The 12576-nt window shown below is 40.0% G+C and overlaps 2 long non-coding RNA genes across 3 annotated transcripts; one reads left to right on the top strand and one right to left on the bottom strand.

The window, feature by feature from the left end:
• Positions 1-2961: 2961 nt before the first annotated feature.
• LOC143008484 (uncharacterized) lies at positions 2962-6660 on the top strand. 2 transcript variants are annotated; one of them, XR_012964591.1, is made up of 4 exons: positions 2962-3110; positions 3653-3755; positions 5158-5302; positions 5557-6660. It is a non-coding gene; the product is annotated as an uncharacterized LOC143008484 (long non-coding RNA). The 2 variants fall into 2 exon arrangements; XR_012964590.1 differs by lacking the exon at positions 5557-6660 and having other exon boundaries at positions 5158-5389.
• On the bottom strand, positions 6124-7298 carry LOC143008485 (uncharacterized). Its single transcript, XR_012964592.1, has 3 exons — positions 7052-7298; positions 6519-6634; positions 6124-6261 (listed from the first exon to the last, which is right to left on the bottom strand). It is a non-coding gene; the product is annotated as an uncharacterized LOC143008485 (long non-coding RNA).
• Positions 7299-12576: the final 5278 nt, after the last annotated feature.

Here is a 12576-nt window from a genome sequence, read left to right as displayed (position 1 = left end):
GGTTAAAGCGACATACTTCACGTAAGCGTCTATTAGCAACCTATTTGTGGGGGTCAGCTTGGGTGAAGGCGGCGTGTAGGGTCACCTAATGGGTGAGAGGAGCCGCTCCCTCACCCACAGCCTGTAGGCTAAACATGCACTTGGGGGGAAATGACTCCGGTTTTTATATTCCCATTTCAAAAGCCTGTAAATTTTATAAGATAAAAGGCTCCATGGATTATTAATGACACGATGACGCAGTAAATGAAAGAATTTGGAGATACTACACACACGTACAGTAAACATACATGGTTACATCTGAAGTACTTATGTGCATAGGGGAGCATGTTTAGTCTTCACACTCTCTTCCTTTCCTCAAACATTCAGCTTGGCGGTAAACATTGCTACTCTACACGCAGACGGGTGATTGAGTTTGTCTAGTTAAGTCGCACAACTTATATTTTCTTAAAAAGAAAACAATTTCCCGCAATATATATTAAGCTTTCTTAAAAGTAGTTTTAATGGGATTTGAACTATTTTATTTTCCTCATACTTGTATGTTGTAGTCCTTGTCCTTAAATTATAAACTTATTGTTTAAACCTAAAGTGGTTTGAATGTTCTCTCCATTTAATAGTTATCTCTATTACTCTGCAACCTGGATGTAAACACTTAGAGAATCAGAATGAGCAACTCTGGCTGTACAAACTGAGCCTGATACAAGGTGTGTGTGGGTGTTTGTGTGCGTGCGTGTGTGTGTGTGTGGAGCAACAAACCCAATTTAATCAAAATGGGATTTGAAGACACACTGCACAACTCATAGGGGAATACCTGGATGTTATTGTAAGTAATGAGCACCACGAGAAGTCTGTTTGCTTGGGTACTGTACTCAGCTGGAGGATGTGGGTCTTTCCTAGATGCACTCATAGATTCAAATGTTTTCCATGATTTAGTACCCAACAAATAAAAATAAATCATTGATTACACGCCAATTTTGATACAACCACTAGGCTACTTCAACATATATCCCACTAAATAGTTAGACATTATGATCTTCCGGACCTTTGCTTCAAGAAATTATCTCTAACTGGACCTCTTTACATTTTAGTTGAATACCCCTGATCTAGAACAAACGAGACAGATGAATGAACGTCTTTGTCGTCTGCTCAGGATGACGCTCTGTGGTTAATAACAGGCTCGGGGCTCTGGAGGCCTGCGGTGTTTTGTCCGACCAGCTTGTGTATATTTAATGGTTTCCCGTACATGAGTTGGTCATGGAGCTTCTTTAAAGCGTCTCTTTATAAACAGACTCTCCTGAGGTGGCCTCCAAAAACACATACATTATTCAAGCTCCTCCTCCTCACTCCAGCAGCCCCCACAACACACACTAGGAGGAACTACACAAGAGTGTTTACAGCGCAGAAATAACAAATGTTTTGGTCTGAAGATGTCAAACTTGCTCAAACATGCTTTACAAAACAATAATCTCTCAGAAGTTTCCAATACAAAACCCTATATACATTTAGCTACCATTGCTTTGGGCTATTTTTCCTTCTCTGTCCCTCTTTCTCTCTCCCACACACATGATTACAACCGAGTGTGAGCAGTTGCAGTGAACTATGAGAGGGCAAAGTGAGAGGTTGACATATTGTGTATCTGTGTGCGTGTGTGTGTGTGTACAGTTCACTCTGACATACCATAGTACACTATTCTTTTTCACATTGGCAGCCTGTTAGTATGAGCAGTACTTCATTCAGCTGCCTCATTAAGTTACACTGCCCTCTAGTGGAGTGTAATTTTCAACCAGTGCAAACTGTATAGACACTGAACTGAGATATTCATGAATTTACTTTCAAATTACGATTTATTGTTTTTTAATCATTTCTTGTAGCACGGAGTTGTATTACACACACACACCCACACATACATACACACACGCACACACGTCAAAACTCATCACGCGCATGTCAAAATAACGTCACAGTAGGTCGACAAAATAATACTTATAATAAATATTGTGACTTACCGTGACTTGTTCTTGTCTTCTGTGTCGTGTATTTTTAACTTGCGTTCCTCTTTAAAGGCGCGTATTTGTTCTTCCGTAGTTTCTCCAAAAAAACAGCGCATTCCATTCCAAAATAAATAAAAACGAATTAATTTGTGATTCGGCTATTTCACCGGACATATAACTCTGCCGGAGTCTGAAGCAAACGCGCTACTTAATGTGAGAATTTAAATTCTTTTTGGAGTTCTTCGTTAAATGTACACGGTTGTTTGGCTAACTAGCTTACAGGTGTGGCTAAGCTAATGACTTATCTCAGGTATGCTAACAGGCGTACAGACAGCGCAAACACAGGCAGCGCACTGATTGGCTCGTTCATGTTACGGCCTGCAAGTGATTGGTGGATTCAGCGCATGCGCTTTAAAAGAAAACTACCGGTAATAGCCTGAACCATTGAAATGCAGGACAAATCGGGCTTATTTTAGAATAACTCACGACACTTAAAAATACCTAAAATTCGGGACTGTCCTATTTATATGGTCTCTATACTCTGCACTGTCAGCACGATTACCTCACCCGTCTGCACTTTATTCATTTTGTGCTGTTAATTGCTTGTAGGTTCGCGTCGTTTCCGTTTCCCCACAAATGTCACATCTGTGCCCATGCGCAAGGCACCCTTACCTCAAACGCTCCAAACAAGATGATGTGGCCAGTATATTTAACAATTTAATGAAAAAGCGTATAGATATAAAGAGAAAACACACAAACGAGCTATGACGTCACCAATGGGAGTAATTACGGTGGCCGAGAACCGCCACCGCTGCAAATAAAAGAAGCGCTGCAAAAATAAAAAGCTGGTGCAAAAATAAAAAAGGCGATGCAAATAAAAGAAAGTCTGCAAAAAAGAAACGCTACTGCAAATAAAAGAAAGTCTGCAAAAATAAAAAAGTCGGTGCAAAAATAAAAACGGTGATGCAAATAAAAAAGCCACAACGGAAGTGGGTTACCGGGGACTGTTTTTGCCGATGCACCTGTGTGAGTAGAAGACGACGCCGACGCACCTGTGTGAGGAGAAGAAGACGGCGACGACGACGACGAGAAGAAACTACGAGTAGGAAAACGAACTAGAAAGTAAGTGAACATGATAGTGTTTAATGTCGCTACGTGTACTTTTTAATGTGTTATTTGGTTAGGCCAGGTAACCCCAGGTTTGAAGGTGAACTGGAGAATGCCGGTGTATTGTTAGCTTCGGCTAACACGGGGAGACCACTAACCAGATGTCAGTTTGACATCATAGCTGGAGTTTGAGTTATTGGATGACATCGTTTTGTTAGCGTGATGCCATCACACTCATTTATTTAAGTAGCTTCAGATTCAAACAGCTTCAGCAGCATTGGAGACACACTTTCTGGACCAACATCTGACTGTGACTCTGTGAGTGAGCTCGTTTTGTGGTGACTATCTACAGTGAAGACAGCTTATTACTGTCGTTGTTGTTGTTTGTATCATTAATAATCATGCTAACAATAATCTAAGGCGTGGGTAACAGAAGTTATGTGGATGAATGTGAAGTTTAAGCTGTGTGGGGTGGCCAGGGACCTTTGAGAAAGAACCATGACCATAATGTCAGATTGAATCCTAAACTTGACTGTTTTTGCTTTGTCATTTACCAGGTCATGTTTTGTCCATTCTGTGGGGTGAACCTTCCATCCGTCCTGGTATATTGTGGCTCATGCTGTAGAAATGTCAGGTTCCTAAGGAGTCTTCAAGATGAAGGTACATTTCTTTCTGACAGTTAATGAGGTTCTTAAACATGATGGATTGCTATGCTTTTTCAGAGAATATACTGTCTGTTAGTCATGAATATACCACTTCATATGGTGAAATCCATAACAGAGGCATGTGGAATACAATGAATTTGAAGACATGAAAAATTAAGAAAGTTTCTTAGTCTAGTAGGCTACTGATCCCTGTAAAAAAATCCTATGCAACAATTTTGAGTGTTTTGCACTATGCTACTTTTATATAAAGACATTTTCAATTAATTAACTTTAACGAGTGCATTGAATAGCTTGATTCCTCAATAACTAATCACTAACTACCATGTCACCCACACATGATAATCTTAACAATCTCATTTATTCACCTCTGTAAAAATTGAAAATGTTCATTATGCAGTTCATCATTTAGCCTCTAATATAGTGTCCTCCGTCCTACCCCTCAGGTCCTGAAGCTAGTACTCCAGTGGATGAACTTATCCAAAAATATTTCACAGAGGGCCATAGTTATGAAATAATAGTGGACTTACTGAAAACCAAACACAACACATCAGTCAGTTTTCGCAATCTACAAAAAAGACTAAAACATGCAAGCCTGACCAGAAGGATCAACTACACTCCAATTGCTACTGTGCAGGCAGCTATTTCCGAGGAGCTAAAGGGATCAGGCCAGCTTTTAGGGTATAGAGCGATGTTGCAGATTCTGAAACGGAAACACTCTCTTGTCGTCAGACAAGACGATGCACCTAATGGCAGAGCTGGATCCATGTGGAACAGAGAATCGCTGCAGACGTAGATTTGTTCGAAGGGCATATCATTCAATGGGACCAAACGAAACCTGGCACGTTGATGGGTATAATAAATTAAAACCTTTTGGAATTGGCATAAGTGGCTGCATTGATGGCTTCTCCAGAAAAATTATGTGGCTGAATTGTGGAAAGACGAACAACGACCCTTCAGTAATTGCTCAAAACTACATCAACTGTGTAGTTGAGCATGGAGTTTTTCCAAAGCGGCTCCGCACAGATTGCGGCACTGAAAATGGAATAATGGCCGCCATTCAATGTACCATGAGATCAGAGCATGCAGACGAGTTTGCAGGAGCTTAAAGCCACATGTATGGCACTTCAACATCCAACCAGCGGATTGAAAGCTGGTTCCGGAAACAAAGGTTTCTGTCACTTTTAATTCATTTATGTTTTACTTGACCCTGGATTATTGTATTTGCTGTATGCATTTATATTATTTCTCAGTTTAATGTATATTGCTGTGCTTTTTAAAGGAAAGGGTATATTGTAGTGAAATCTCCAAAAGGCATGAGTCAGTAGTAAGTGGACTTGTACATTAATCTAAACCTCTTGAAGAACGATGACCTGGATGAATTTGTGTTTTCTATCTAGGAGCCAATTTTGGATGGATCTGTTCAGTGACTTGAGGGAGAGGCATCTCTTCAATGGCAGCCCTGCAAACACAAAGTTCACCTCCTGGAGTCACCTTATTTATTATTAATTACGTAAAAACTGAAATAATGTGGTGCTCTAAAATGTGGGTACTTAACTGCACTTGAAAATATTTTGTAACATTTTGATTATAAAATTTAAGATTCACAATAAAGTTTTCCCTCATGTGCAATGCTTTCTCTAATATTTGATACTTAGTTTAACCTAAGATCATTGCTTGTCTTTGGGTCTCTGCATCCTTGTCCTGTAAGAAACTCTGGAGATAATTGTAATGACCATGAAAGTGAAACTTAATTGATGTGTTGCTCAGTGTGAACACTTTCCTGTACTTGCTCCTAGCAATTGTGGTTTCCCAGCATCTGCCCAAACCCTGAACCACATCACCAGCATCATGCCAGTGCCAGCAACTCCTGCTGGGGATGAGCATGAAACTCTTTTTGGAGAACTGCAACGACAGAGTGGTGTAAGAGCTCCTTTGCAGTGGGAATCAGCTGTAGAGAACTACATCACCCTGAAAAACATGGCTGGTCTGTAAAAATTTTAGGGACATATTTGTGTTGTGACAACACCAAAACAAACTTCTTTTTATGTGTTGTATTTGCTGCTGCTGTATATTGCTGCTGTCATTTTCTTCTCTCCCCTGTCATTTGGCAGAGGCTTTTGTCCAAAGCAACGTACAAATGTCTGTAATAAAGTTGTCTATGCCTGAAAAAATCTTAAAAAAAAAAAAAAAGAACAGTCTGTAGTTTTTTTATTTATTTTTTATTTAAAGAAACAAGCTGAAGCTGCAAGCACATTCCTGATATCAAATACAATAAAAATGTGCGGTCTTGACAACAGTCTAAAAATGAAATGTTTAATATAATGTACACAAACATGGATCTCTAGGTCAGAGCGTGACACATTCTTTTAAGTAGTTTAAGCCTTGATTGTGTGACAATATTTTCAGACAAGGCTAAGTGTGAACGATAGACTATGTTTCGGAGCTACAATTACCAGAGCTGCTGAATCAGTGCTTGACTCTCCATCTGCAGGTTCCCATATCTGGAAGTAAAAAACAATATATCAGTGAGCACTTCAAATTTGATTGACAGAACTAGAGCTGAACAAATTTGAACATAAATATTGAAGTTTGTAAAATATGTGTAGGCCAGGACACTGCAACATTTACTGTAATTTAAAATGCTATTTTGGCACGTTTCATCAGAAACATGGCTTCTATGTAAAATCTAGAAACATTTTCATTTTCAGACAGAACTTACAATATAATCAATGTAAGACACAACAAATGTGGCACTCACCAATGTATCAGCTGCACTGAATTCTGCAGAGCTTGGACTCATGATGATCACCTCTGAATCCGACAAAGTAGTTTCGGAGGCTGCTGGTGTCCACAAAAAGGACAATTCATTATGATCTGCAAAAAACAAACAAAAAAAACAAGTATCATTAGGTTGCTTTGGACTTAAATTGCATGAACATTTTAGCCGTCAGTTCAATACCTCAATCTGACATTATGGTCATGGTATTTTCACAAAAGTCCCTGGCCACCTCACACAGCTTAAACTTCACATTCATCCAAATAACTATTGTTACCCACGCCTTAGATTATTGTTAGCATGACTATTAATGATACAAGCAACAACAACAACGATAGTAATAAGCTGTAGCCGTCAGTTGCTTCCACTCTCGTTAGTGGTCTCCCCGTGTTAGCCGAAGCTAACAATACACCGGCATTCTCCAGTTCAACTTCAAACCTGGGGTTACCTGGCCTAACCAAATAACACATTAAAAAGTACACGTAGCGACATTAAACACTATCATGTTCACTTACTTTCTAGTTCGTTTTCCTATTCGTAGTTTCTTCTCGTCGTCGTCGCCGTCTTCTTCTCCTCACACAGGTGCGTCGGCGTCGTCTTCTACTCACACAGGTGCATCGGCAAAAACAGTCCCCGGTAACCCTCTTCCGTTGTGGCTTTTTTATTTGCATCACCGTTTTTATTTTTGCACCGACTTTTTTATTTTTGCAGACTTTCTTTTATTTGCAGTAGCGTTTCTTTTTTGCAGACTTTCTTTTATTTGCATCGCCTTTTTTATTTTTGCACCAGCTTTTTATTTTTGCACACCAGCTTTTTTATTTTTGCAGCGCTTCTTTTATTTGCAGCGGTGGCGGTTCTCGGCCACCGTAAGTAATCCTGCAACGCTGCATCCTCCAATTTAGAAAAACAACAAATGTCCAGTGTGCAGACGTGAAACGTGCTGTTTCAAAACCAACCACAAGGGGTCGTCGTTGTGCCTTCACTCTAAACGTCTCCAGTCAGTCCTGCTGTCTGTGTGAGTTACTGATGAGATCCACCTCGCTGTGTTTACACGTCGACTCAAGTGTACAGTAAATTACAAATGTGTGTGTGTGTGACGCGCGTTCTCTCCTACCTGCCATCCAGACTTTCGCCCTTTTGTGACATGACACACACTGCGTATTTTTCTGTGTTTCTCAGCATACACACAATTGCTCAGAGCTTTGTGTGAGGGTCAGCAGCCTCTGAAATGCAGCAGAGCAGAGGCCAATCAGGTAAACGACAAGAGAGCAAGGGAAAGAAAAATACATACTGCGGTGTATACTGTATATAAATGCTCTTGTTAATGTTGTTCCTCCCATGACATTTTCCCTGGTGAGTATGTGGTAAGTATGAAAGCATAACGTGTACGAACACTGAGGTTTTAAAATGCTGATATGACATCCACTTATATGGATGTTAAAACCTGCCAATAAAATCATGTATTATCAGGTGGCAGCTTCACTTTCTTTACATTTATTTAGCAATCTAAAGCGGAAGAAGTGAAACAAGATGAAATGAAAAAGACATATTTAAATATGTTACATTTTAAATGATGTCCTTGTATAGATTGCATATACCTCTATTACTGTATATATAATATTGTGCATCAGTATATACCTATACTATTTTATTGTAATCTTGTGCATATTGTATTGTGGTATAATCCACACTGTATATTGTGAATTTGGCAAATGTGTTCACACTGTATATGTGTGTATGTGCATGTATGTGTATATAAGTGTACAGAAATCCTGTTGATTAAACATTAAGATATATTTTCCATTTCCATAAGTTGAGACTCTGATTTTCTTATTCATATTTGTATTTGTACTCAGCTTGTCTTGTCATTTCGTGTATGTCTTGTACTTGCTACTTGGCGAACAGATCCGAAATTTGATTCTGCAGTAAAATAGAACAATTATTTATGCCATGAAGCCAAAAGTGTGAGTTCCTGAGATGAGTGCACACACACGCGCACACACACACACACACACACACACACACACACACACACACACACACACACACACACACACACACACACAGTGCAGTTAGACTTAATGCTCCCTAGGTGGAAACAGTGTCCGACACAGAAAGGGTTCTCAATCTGCTTTGTGCTTCTTTTAGACTTTGACCAAATCGACTCTCTTCCTCTGGAGTTCATCTTCATCAGCTCCTCTTGTAACTTACTGGCTTCTGTAGATATCAGCCTGCAGTAATGTCATATCCCAAAAAATAATTTACTGATCAATTACATTAATTTCATGGATCAGGTATTTTATCAGCTTCATCTATTATTTAAACACAGAATCTAATCAATATATCTAAACTTTAACAATCAGAAACAATATATAGTACAGTATATAGATACAGTTTACTGATGCAGTCACATCAAAGATGAAGGTGAAGATGAAGATGTTTTTTCCTTTTGGTTCAGGTGACCTCAACTTAACCCCGTTTAGATACTCGACTCAAAGGTCACACTGACATTACTCTCATCCAAACTGAGATGGTATTAATGTCCTGTTTTATTCTCAACATGTACACACACACACACACACACTGCAGGGTGCTGAGTCAACAGTCTGGCCGGTTGTACCCGTTGGTGTGTTGTAGCTGGAAACAGACCGGCATTGTACACACACACACACACACACACACACACACACACACACACACACACAGACACACAGACACACAGACACAGACACACACACACACACACACACACACACACACACACACACACACACACACAGAGTGTGAACAATCAACACTCACACAAATTGATCACAAATTCTGAGGAAGTTGTCTACACTGGCTGCTGTCTTGCTGAAACAGACAAGCCCAGAGCAGGGTGTGTGTGTGTGAACGTGTGTGTGTGTGTGTGTGAGAATTCCATAACCTTATAATTATCCTGTCGCTCTTACATGAAGTTGTGTAATGGTGCCTTGCCTTTCTTATTCTTCTTTCCTCTGTTTCACAACACACTCCTGTGTGAAAACAATTAGAGAAGACACACACACACACACAGGCCAATATCATGTATGCCAAGGCTGAACAATTTTAAATCAATTAAAATGTTCCTCTATTCATTTGTTTAGGTTGCTCTTATAGCAGCTGGAAATGTGAAAAGAGGGAGATGGAATAGTTTTATACTGCTATATATTTGAATGACATTTTCTACATAAATTGTGTGTGTGTATGTGTGTGTGTACGTGTACATGATTTAACCTGCCCTTTGCCGCTCGGAGTGAACGCCCACAGAAGGCATAAAGAATGGCGTAGTTAATCTTTCTGCCGGACAGATTTAATGCGACGGTGTCAGGTGACAATAGCTGGAAAAGCCATTGAGGTGAACCTAATGCGATCAGAACGCCCCGTGTCTGTCTGCCATCGTAGGATTTACAGTAGGGAAACACTGCACACACACACACACACACACACACACACACACACACACACACACACACAGACCACAATCACTTCATTTTATATGCTTTACACGTGTTTGTTGCAGATAGGGAAGTTAAAGCAGTTCAGTTGCCGCAGCGCGGCTCCCTTTGCCTCGCTGACCTTTCACTCCAGCAAAGGTCACCCACAGTGCAGTGCGTGTGTGTGTTTTGTAACAGTATGCGTCCAGCACACAGGGAGCCCCCCCGTCACCCTGGCAGTAACCCCACACCGCACGCCCCCCCATCACTCCCCAAACATCCTACCGTTTTATCCCGTTTTATGGGACGCACCTGATACGCTGCACAGGCACCAGGGCCAGAATCAATGCCTGCATCAACTGCGCTTGACCCCCTGGTGACCTACAATACAAAACACGATAAAACCTTTTTTTGCAGCAGCTGAAACAATAATTATAATGATCGCAAGGCCCAAACATAAAAGTTTGTAGAAATATAATACGAAGCAGATAAATTCACGTAAATTGTCTCATTTGATGATAATAATACTTCAGAATCTCTTTTATTCAAACAAACAGCGCTTAATACTTCAACATGTACTATTATAATAATACCAAAAAACTTGAATAGCATGTTAATATTTAATATTCTGTATTTCTTTAAGTGCTCCATTTACTTTTGTTTATACTGGGGCTCAGTGATTGTGCCTTTTAAAGTTACGATTGTAATCCAAATGTAAACAAAAGCTTTAAAGATCAAAACAGGGGATTGGAGCTTTGTGTCACTCTCAGGATGAGTGACAGGTCACCTCATACCTCATCAAAGCACGGGGATCAGCTGACACACACACACACACACCAAGGGCTGAAACTTAATTTACTTTTATCATATATGTCAATGTAACCCAGATGTGTGTGTTTGTGTGTCAGGGGTCGACTGATTCAAACATGCACAAGCGTCGCTCTTCTTCTGCAGTTCTTCCTCTCTTGTGCAAAGTTTTTATGTATCCTCAGATGCCACGTTGGGCAAAATGTTCCAGCTAAGAGAAACATTTTATACATACATCTGAATCCTCGCCGTGTTTATTTATTCCCTAGGCTTGGTGTGGAATTCATTTTGCTGCAGAATTGAGGCTTTATCATTAAACCCACGCTGCTCAGCAGGGGGGCAGCGAATTGTCTGTCTTGTCTGTCGCTGCAGGAACCTAAAGAGTTTTTGATCCCATTTGGATCACTATCAGTTCATTTTCAATTGGGTCAAAGGTCAAGGTCACGGGGAAATGCATGAGGCCTGTGTGTGACGTCTCTCTGAAGGAGTTTTTTAATCTAAATCATTTAAAAAACCTAATGAGGCATTATGGGCGACTAAAAACAAGTATACAGTAGATTTGTGGTTGAAAGATCTCTGTGACGTTTGCTGTGGATAATCACGCACCCTGAGTGATTCCACCCTTCAGATTCTAATAGGAATGTGGGCGTTTTTGCTGTACGTCAACCATAGATCACGTACATCCCCTTAGTGCCCCGTCCCTGGTTGTCCCTCGTATCTGCTGGAGGGCCTGCCCTCCTCAATCTCCCAGGCCCGCGGTGGAACAACACTCTCTCTCTCTAACGTGAACTTGTGCTGGCACTCGTCCGCTCGGATCACTTCCAGAGAGGAGTCATGGAGTTCTCTGCCTCCTTCGGGTTCAAGGGGGCAAAGTTCTTGCTTCATCTTTTCAAGCTGCTCTGTTTGTTTACTAATGGAGGACCTTAGCTCCTTCTTTCTTCATGAGGTCTCGTCTCATCTCGCTCTCTGTCTTCTCTGTGTCCTCTGTCTATCAAGATATTGTCTCTAAAATGTCTCTGGGGGAACTTTCTCCTCTGGCTCTCTAAGCTGACCTCCACATTGAGCTTTCAATGGAGCTCTTCATCATCGCTGCGTTTCTTTTTTCATCCATACCTCACAAAGTTCTTTCCCTTTCCAGGAGGCTCTGTTGATCATTTAATAATAATAATAATAAAATCTGCATCTGAACCAGGAGCTACTTAGTGATAGACGACCATTTGGAGATAATGTGAAAATATAGAATAAAATATTGATTAAATAAAAGTGGATAAGTCTAAAAAAAAAAAAAATAATGGAAAAGATTTAATGTTCCCTACTCGAATTTGGTGTTTTCCAAATATTAAAAAATAAATAAAACAAACATTAAAAGATGACCAACAAATCAGAAGGAGTCCTACAGATATTATTTCAAAGGAGGAATAAAATACTGCAATGAATTTGGGAATTTCAAAATATAAAGAATTAAAGAACAGCTCACACTGCCATATCACTACAGGAGAAGATGCAGTAAAAGATACGCAGATGTAACACTTTCACCTTTTGCTATAGAATATCACTAATTTACAGTAATCATCAACACTGCAGAGAAAACATACTTTTGCTTATATAATGTTTCATAAGAACCCCCAGATGTCAAGACTTTCTATAAATGTAACGTTGTTAAAGTTGTTGGCAGAGAAGCAAAACACACACACACACTCACACACACTTCCACTCCTTCTAACAGTTACCCGTGATATTGATACACTGCAAAATGTAATATTACAAAGTGAATATTA

The sequence above is a fragment of the Genypterus blacodes genome, unplaced genomic scaffold (assembly GCF_046128005.1).
Source record: "Genypterus blacodes isolate CSIRO-AG114 ecotype Tasmania unplaced genomic scaffold, CSIRO-AGI_Gbla_v1 ptg000105l_1, whole genome shotgun sequence".
Taxonomy (NCBI): domain Eukaryota; kingdom Metazoa; phylum Chordata; class Actinopteri; order Ophidiiformes; family Ophidiidae; genus Genypterus; species Genypterus blacodes.
The sequence above is the reverse complement of the archived record's forward strand: the minus strand, read 5'-3'. Positions and strand labels throughout refer to the sequence as shown.